This window comes from Cynara cardunculus, unplaced genomic scaffold (assembly GCF_001531365.2).
Source record: "Cynara cardunculus var. scolymus isolate 2C unplaced genomic scaffold, CcrdV1 Un_Scaffold_311, whole genome shotgun sequence".
Lineage (NCBI taxonomy): Eukaryota > Viridiplantae > Streptophyta > Magnoliopsida > Asterales > Asteraceae > Cynara > Cynara cardunculus.
In genome coordinates, this window is record NW_020200570.1 from 89,115 (window position 1) to 97,945 (window position 8,831).

An 8,831-nucleotide genomic window follows, 5' to 3' on the forward strand; every position below is an offset into this window, starting at 1 on the left:
AATGAGATGTTTATCTTGTATTTGATTGTGTTTATCTGCAGTTAGTTACACGAATTCAGATATGGGATGAAATCGGATAGGGATGAACGGGTTTAAGAATTTAAGAGTTTAAGAGTTTTAGCCAAATGCTTTATAATATAGTATATATATATATATATATATATAAATCAGGCTATATTGAAACAAATCTACCCTATTTGAAGTGTTTAGATTGGAACCATCATTTTGTGTTCTTGATGACAATGGCTATTTGGGTCATTTAAACCTTTTGTTTAATTGAACAATCAATTCAGAAATAATTCTAACAAGTATCATAAGATAAATTCAAAAACTATTGGTCTCAACCATCGGATTTGTAAACAATACAACTAGCATCTGATTCACCACTTAGAAAGAATTTCTTATTACTTATCTTATTATACTCATATCTGATAGTACAACATCAATCTGATATGACACATATGGATTAACATATGAACCTTAAAAGTTTGATTAGTTTAAAAGCTTCAGATATTAGTCACCATCAGATTTATAACTTAAATAAAATGTGAGATCAAATCTTTGATTTGATTATTCTCCATCTGAATGTGTGAATCTGATTGACTTGTCTTTATGATCACTCGATCTTGTTTATCAAGAACCCACATTTTATGCTAAGTTATTTTAGAATTCGATATTCTTACTTCATAACAATTCTATAGCTGGAATCTGGTCTATAGCTTATATTTTGGAATAAACAAGATATGAATTCTTTTTGTAAAATTCTTGTAACTAACTGTATTGATCCAAGAATGAGAAATTTTCAACGAAATCGAAGACTAGTTGAAGCGAGGTCAAGATCGTCATCAAAGCGGATTGGTTTATCATCTAGCTGAAAAAAGATCAATACAAGATAAAGTTAATAGTAGTCTGACAAATACTACTAGTGGCAAGCTAGATTTTCGAGTGCAAACTTGTCCAGCAAGTTTGGCTCACCAACTCTTTCAGCACTCATTCTAGTATAGTAACATGCTCAGCATGTCAGCCAAAGTAATTTCTAAATCACTATTTTATTAGTGTCATATTTTCTTTATCATTCTCTCTACATACAAAAGGAAGATATAGGATAAGAAGTGTCTACATCAACCACAAAGGCTTAAAATGAAGAGTACAAGCATGCATGGATCAACAAATCAGAGGATGGCATACGTTAAATTTGGATAGTAGCATTTAATGCAATTGTGGCTATGAAAGGTTACCTTGTCATTTGTTGCTACTCACTAGTTTTGAAAGAACTTTTGAGTGATAATTTCTTAGGCAAAATCGGTGTCACTATCTGAAGAACTATCTTAGTCCTTCATATCTGAAAAAGTACCCTTCTTTCTCACTCTTTCAAAATGTTAGCAAATTTGTTATCAGTTAGATTGTTTACAATCACAAGTCTTACCTTCCTAGCTTCCGCAACAAATCTGTAATTCTTGTTTTAATATAAGTATAAAACAAAAAGTGAAAATTTTGTTTGTATTTCCTTTCAAACCTCCCCCCCCCCCCCCCCTCCTCTACAAACACATCATGTGTAAGTCATTATATCACATGACCAACATTATAATTTGAATTAGTACCTCAAAACACTCGGTCAAAACTTGAACCTAATACCCAAATTTAAACTCCGATTGTTTTTATCAAACCCTGATGATTTCATAAGTAAATTTAATGTTTTAATTATTCAACACCAGCTGATGATTTTGTATCCCTCAATTTGAACAGATAAACTGAAATAACAAATCTAATATGATTTGGAACTCCAACAAGAGTTTACATAATAACAGGTTCAATTTATTTTGTAAACGAGACCTTAAATCTTACTTAGTTTTCAAAATCATCCTGATTCATACCTTTTCGGATCTTACAACTATAAAATTTTGCATTTGCTGCCATGTCAACCAACCAAATCCAAGTAATCCTACAGTAGATTTTAATGTTTACCTGTTGTAAATAGACGAAAATATAAGTAGGTTCCTATTATACATAAAAAGTTGCATTGCTTATAATAATAATTGACCTAAAACACGTTATTTTATACGTTTAACCATTCTATGTAATTTCTAACTTTTATATCACTTCATAAAAAGCTTGGGTTATTACAATTATATTATGAGTTACTAAGTTATATTATTAATAGAAAATCTAAATAAATAACAACATACTTTATAGCTTCTATTTCATTACAAAACAGAGAAGTTTCATGACGGATTTTTCCGTCAGTAATTTATGACGGATCATCGACGAATTAATCATCGTTGACAGATTACCGACGATAAACCGTAGGGTATCCTTCATTTCCATTTTCTGGTTCAAGAATATTAAAAATATTGCATTATGAAGTGTGCATTTTTAATAACACAAATATAAAAAATATTTAAATTAAAATATCACAAAAAGAAAAATATGGTGTTTTGTTCCTACTAAAGAAATACATACAATGTATGACTTGCCATATAGGTCAATAAAAATGGTTGACTATTGACGTTGTTTAGACCCATCGTTTTTATATTGACATAGTTTGACTAAGGTTAGTTTGTTTATCACTTAATAGTTCTATTAAAAAACAGTTTTTGAATTGTTAAGAGGTAAATCTTGTTTGGCAGAAAAAAAAGATTGTCTTTTAATGATTCTAAAACTCTTTTAATGATTTTGTATCATGGGTCTCTCTTAACCATTCAGCGCCCTAATTTCATTGTAAACAATTACCATACAATTATATTTCATCTTGCACTATATCATGAGAGCCTCTTAATCATTCTGACCACGTAATCATTCTGCACCAAACCATTCAGCAATTGTCAAACAACCCCTAAGTGTTCAGCGTCTCCCATCAAGTTTTCAGCTCATTTCGGTTCATCAATCAATGTTCGACACAATGATAGCGATGAGATAGTGATGAATTTAGGGTTTTTTTGCCTTTTAGGGTTCAACATTATCTACTTGCATAACAACGTGCTAGATATATGATTCTTTTGGCTTTATCGACTAAAGTGTAATGGTGATGCCCATTTTAAGCTGTGGTTATGGTACGTTGATGTTACAATTAATGGTTGTTATCCAATCATCTAGGGTTCTAATATCATGACGACTATTTAACTTTACTTTTATCATCAGGGTTGGTTTTAGTTGGTTTTGGTCTTAAATCGTGTTTAAATTTAAGAAAAAGATTCAATTGTGATTGTATTGTTTCGCGATATACGGATAGTTTGTTCTAATAAGTTGTTCTTTTAGTGAATTTTGAGTTTCAATCATACAAGGGTTTGTTGCTACTAGTTTAAAATGTTTAACTGTCTTACAAAAACAAAAAAACAAAATTATATGCTAAAATAATGTTAATAATTTCAAATAACGATATATATATATGAGTTCATTCAAGGGAGAACTGATTAGTTTGTGGTAACTGTGAGATCCAATCTCAACCACAAATCAACGGATAAATTAGGAAATTAATAATTATGGTGGTTTGAGTTAAAATTATAATTATAGGGCATTTTAGGTATTTTTAAAAAACTTCTCTCTCCTCTTTCATCTCTCCGACCTCCAATCTTCGGCCTCCGGTGAACATTAATCCGGCAGGTACCAAGTAATCACAAAGATACACAATGTGATACCCATTGTGATATACTATGATACCAACTCAAACCTTAAAAACAAAGATACACAATGTGATACCCATTGTGATATACTGTGATACCATTGTGATACCAACTATGATACCAACTCAAACCTTAAAAACAAAGATACACAATGTGATACTCATTGTAATACACAATGTGATATCCATTGTGATATACTGTGATACCGATTTCACCGGAGGCCGGAGATTGGAGGTCGGAGAGATGAGAGAGGAGAGAGGGGTTTTTTTAAAATACCTAATATGCCCTCTAATTATAATTTTAACTCAAACTACCATAATTATTAATTTTCTAATTTATCCGTTGATTTGTGGTTGAAATTGGACCTCACAGTTACCACAATCTATTCAGTTCTCATTTGATTAGGCCCATATATATATATATATATATATAGGGTTCAAACGAGAACACCGTTATTTTACGATAACGGGAGAACACCCTTTTACTATAGACAATCGCATGTGATATTATTATTCCATCATATCAGAGACGCGGGAGATTTTATCACATGTGTTGGATGTGATGAGATGGGTTCTCGCATCTATGCGATATGAGGAAATGGGGTTTTATCTATATAATGCGACAAGTTTATGTGTTATGTGATAAATAGTTTATTTGGTTGTTAGAAGCTATAAATGAGTGTTGTCTCATTATTATGATGCGACAAAAAGATGTTTGTTTGATAAAGTTGTTTATTTGTAAATTATGCAAATATAGGTTTATAAAAGTATTTTAGTGATTTTCACCTTATAATAGCAATCAAAAGGGATTTCTCACTAAATTTTATGATATAATCCTTATTTGGTGTTTTAAAATGTGCATTACAGGTCGGGCACAATTAGAAGATAAGAAGATTTGGAAATTATGAAGGAATTTTTTTATTAACCTGGATATCCAACCCTCTATGTGAGCTGACTAATCCCAGGGCGACCACCTGCTTTACAGATAGCCCGGACCCGGAGTCATCGCATTTGAACCTCTGTGACCACAAGGGGATTTCTATTCCTCCTTGGATTTGAACTTGAGACCTCCTGGTACTTTTGACCTTTGGAGTCAAGCTCAAACCAATCAGACACCACCCTTGTGGTTATTATGAAGGAATTTATGATTGATTGCATGTGGATTTTGTTATGTATACAAGTCTTGTACTGAGATTTTGTGATGTAGTTTTTGTATATATTGGGACCAAATGTGTAAATTTGTACTTCATGATATATGAAATATGTGGTGATATGCAAATGTGATTTTGAGGTGTTACGATATAGTTTATTAGAGAATAATTAAAAGACTATTTTTCTCTTCTATATAGAATTTTAGAGATTTTTCTCTAGATATAGAAAATTTCATATCCTCATTTTTTTTTATGTTTTACTGTATAATATAGCATAACTGTTGGAGTACAAAATTAACTTAAATAATCAAACTCTATTTTAACATAACTGTTGAATGACGAAGGATCGTGTGAGAATAAGAGTTAAAGTAAGAAGTCTAAGAAGGGATCTGGATCCTTGATCACTTTTAATCTCATATCTACTCCATAAATTATATGTGATACATGAATTGACCGGGTGCATCTCATTACTGTTGATCTTCAATTATGATTAATCAAATGATGGAAATCAAATCTCACCATAACTTTCATTATCAATGAAACTCAACCCATTATTAAAGATGCTCTAAATAATTATAGTTGATTATAATTTCTATTTTATCAAACATAAATTTCAACTTTATTAAATAAAACATTACATTAGGCTTTTATTTTCAATTTTAATTGTAAAAACTTAGGTTTAACCACAAGGGTGGTGCCTGATTGATTTGAGATTGGCTCCAAAGGTCAAAAGTATCATGAGGTTTCAGGTTCAAATCCAATGATGAATAAAAATTCTCTTATGGCCACGGAGGTTCAAATGTGGTGACTTTAGGTTATCTGCAAAGCAAATGGTCGTCTTGAAATTAGTCGGTACACATAACAGGTTAGAATTCCATGTTAATAATAAATAAATAAATAACTTAGGTTAAAATTAATAATACAAATTAATAATTGAATTATAATTGACAAATTATACAGAAAAAGACAAAGATCTTGTCCCCCAAAGGGTATCTCCACTAACTTCAAGGGGTTTTGGCCTTTATCAAGTTAAACGATGTCGTTTGGCTTATTTTTTCTTAAAACAATTAATAAAGGGATTTTTAAAAGACTCATAATTGAGACTATAAATATATCTACAGTTGATATAATCATACAAGGATAAACTGTCCTTTTTGTAACTATGTTGATTGATGAAAATACATGAAAACTGGTTGTAAGTCATTTTACTTTATCGGATGAATATGACAAGGATTAAAAATCTTATCCGGTAAGAACGAAGGCAAGAATCTCGAGTCTTACCCAGTAAGTGAAGACGAAGACTCTTACCATGGTTAGCGCTTACCGGGATAAATTGTTGCATAAGATGCGTTTTAGTGAATAAAATCTTGTCCGCTAAGTAAGCGATAGTGTTGAATTTTACCGATAAGTGCTTACTGGGTAAGTGTTTAGGTAAACGGCCCCTAACTCATAAAACTAAAGCCAAAATGATCTTGAAATGGAAACGGAAATCGGTTGGTGATGAACTTGCTAAAATAAGAATTAAAATTAAAATTGATCACTAAAACTATAAAGCAAGAACCATAACTAAAAAGATATTCGAAAATAAAATTGAAAACCGGTAAATTAACCATCAATCATGTACATAACCAAAAAACGAAGGCGACTACTTATTTAATGTATATTATTTACAGTCGGTCATATTGATGCAACTATTGATCACTTGCTAAAACTGTTACGCACTTTATTACACCAAAATAGCATGTGATAAACAAATAGAAACCCGTAAGATATACGAACACCAACAAATGATGGCTAACAATAGTTAGGCAAAAAGTTGGAAAACAATCCCTTCTTTATGTTCTGACAACATTTCCCGATCAGAATGTGGTATACGAATGGAAGAAATCGTCTTCGAAATTGTGACGGATTTGTGAGCTCTTGCGAATAACCAAGACGTCTGATATCTTGGCATAATTCTTGATCAGATACAAATTCTTCGGACTGTGATGACCCAGATGCAGAATTTGGATTTGGCAAATGTAAAATCCTTCTCAGCCTTTTAAGAGTCAGATGACTCATATATCCATCCACATGCCCTTGGAAAAAGAATTGATCTCTTTTTTCGATAAATGACAGGGTATGCCAAAACTGTTGAATGCATTAATATTGACTTGATTGAATCCAAACAAAATTCAAAAGTCAAAGGGACAATTTATTGCATCATGATTTTGCACAAAAATGAATTTATTCCAAAGCTAATGAACTTCACTGAAATCAAATTTAATACTTTTTTATTGAAACAAATTATAACAAATACATTTAAATTAAATATCAGTGAAATATCACCCTTTTGCTTACAAAATCAAAATATTGACCATAAAAGCAATTCCTAAACCAATCTTGCTATGATGATTTCGAATCGAACTAAACCAATCGACCGGAACCGCAAAGCGAGTCCCATTCCTTTTTCGATAAATGGCCGAAAAACCTGCAACTAGTAAACGAGACCAAAATTGATTTGTTTCGCCTGTCTAAAAAGATTCGTGCCACAATGTCCAACGATCGCCGAACAATTGAGATGACAATACGTGACGCTTTTCACCACATTCGCCCGATAAAAAGTTGGCACAAACTGGAAAACATGAGTAAAGTTGGTATAGATTGGGTAAACTGGACGAAATGGCTATTTATTAAGTGCCTCTATTGGCAAGAACTCACGCTTCTCGTTCAAACAAAAAGGTAGGTGTCCGTCGTTACCATTTATAGCTCCCATACTCGATTTCCAGGTTCCTAAATATTTACGAACTGCCAAGGAAAAACTTTTGTCCGAGCCATTTTTGCTGCACAAAAGTTTAAATCAAATAAGTGGCTGACTTTGTACATATCATACTAAGGTGCCATTTACCAAACGCTTACATTTACCAAACGCTTACCCAAGTAAGCGTTTACCAAGTCACAGTACTTTACGGGATGAATATGGCGAGGACTAAGAATCTTACCCGGTAAGAGCGAAGGCAAGAATCGAGAGTCTTACCCGGTAAGTGAGGGCGATGACTCTTACCATGGTTAGCGCTTACCGAGATAAATTGTTGCATACGATGCGTTTTGGTGAATAAAATCTTATTTGGTAAGTAAATGATAATGTTAAATTTTACCGATAAGTGCATACTGGGTAAGTTTTTAGGTAAACGGCCCCTTAGTCACTTGACTTTTATATAATCTTCATTCTTAGAAAAATCTGAAGAAGGAAAAAGAAACACTATACTTGAAAGTTGAAAATAGAAAACAGAAAAAAACATTTTCAACAGAAGATTTCAAGATTTTCCCTTTTTCATCCTTACTTTCTGAGCAGAATTCTTTTCAGCTTTAAAAGATTTTCCATGTGAAAAGGTTTTATTAGGGTGCGTTTGGTAAACAGATGGGGCTGGATAGGATGGGATGAAACGGGATAGAGTGAGGTAGGTGGGGTGAAGTAATTGTGCAAGATTTTAGGCCTTCAATTCCACATGGGTAGTTTAGTAATTTACCAATATTGTCCCATCTCCCACATTTTTGTCTCACTGAGTCCTGTCCTATTCCAAATATCTCACCAAATATTAGACAACAAGTTTTTGTTTTGTTCTTTCATGTTTTGTCCCATATGCGTACCAAACGCACCAATGTTTTTCATGTATAATGGCTATTCTAAATGCCAAGCCAGTATATATAATTCAATCAAGGATTACAGTTTGACTTTTAAGAAACGAGTTCATTTCAAAATTTGATATGAAAAGTTGAGGTTCTCAAGAGAGGTTTGATTAGCTAATCAAACTTTTATAACAAGATATATCTGGATTTTAAATCCGTAACAAAAAAACACATAAATTTCAATTTTAGGAAGTGTTTATTTTTATTTTTTTTCTCTATAAGGCTGCAAAGATCCAACTCAAATTTCTACAATCTATAACAAGTGAACAAGAAAGAAAAAGAATTAGATACTTAAATTGCATTTGATTGAGGAAATGAAAAGCAGTGAGATTAGAGAAGGGTTAAGAGGCTAACCTTCAACGGAAGCACGATGGCCCTGAAAGGTGCAGCGG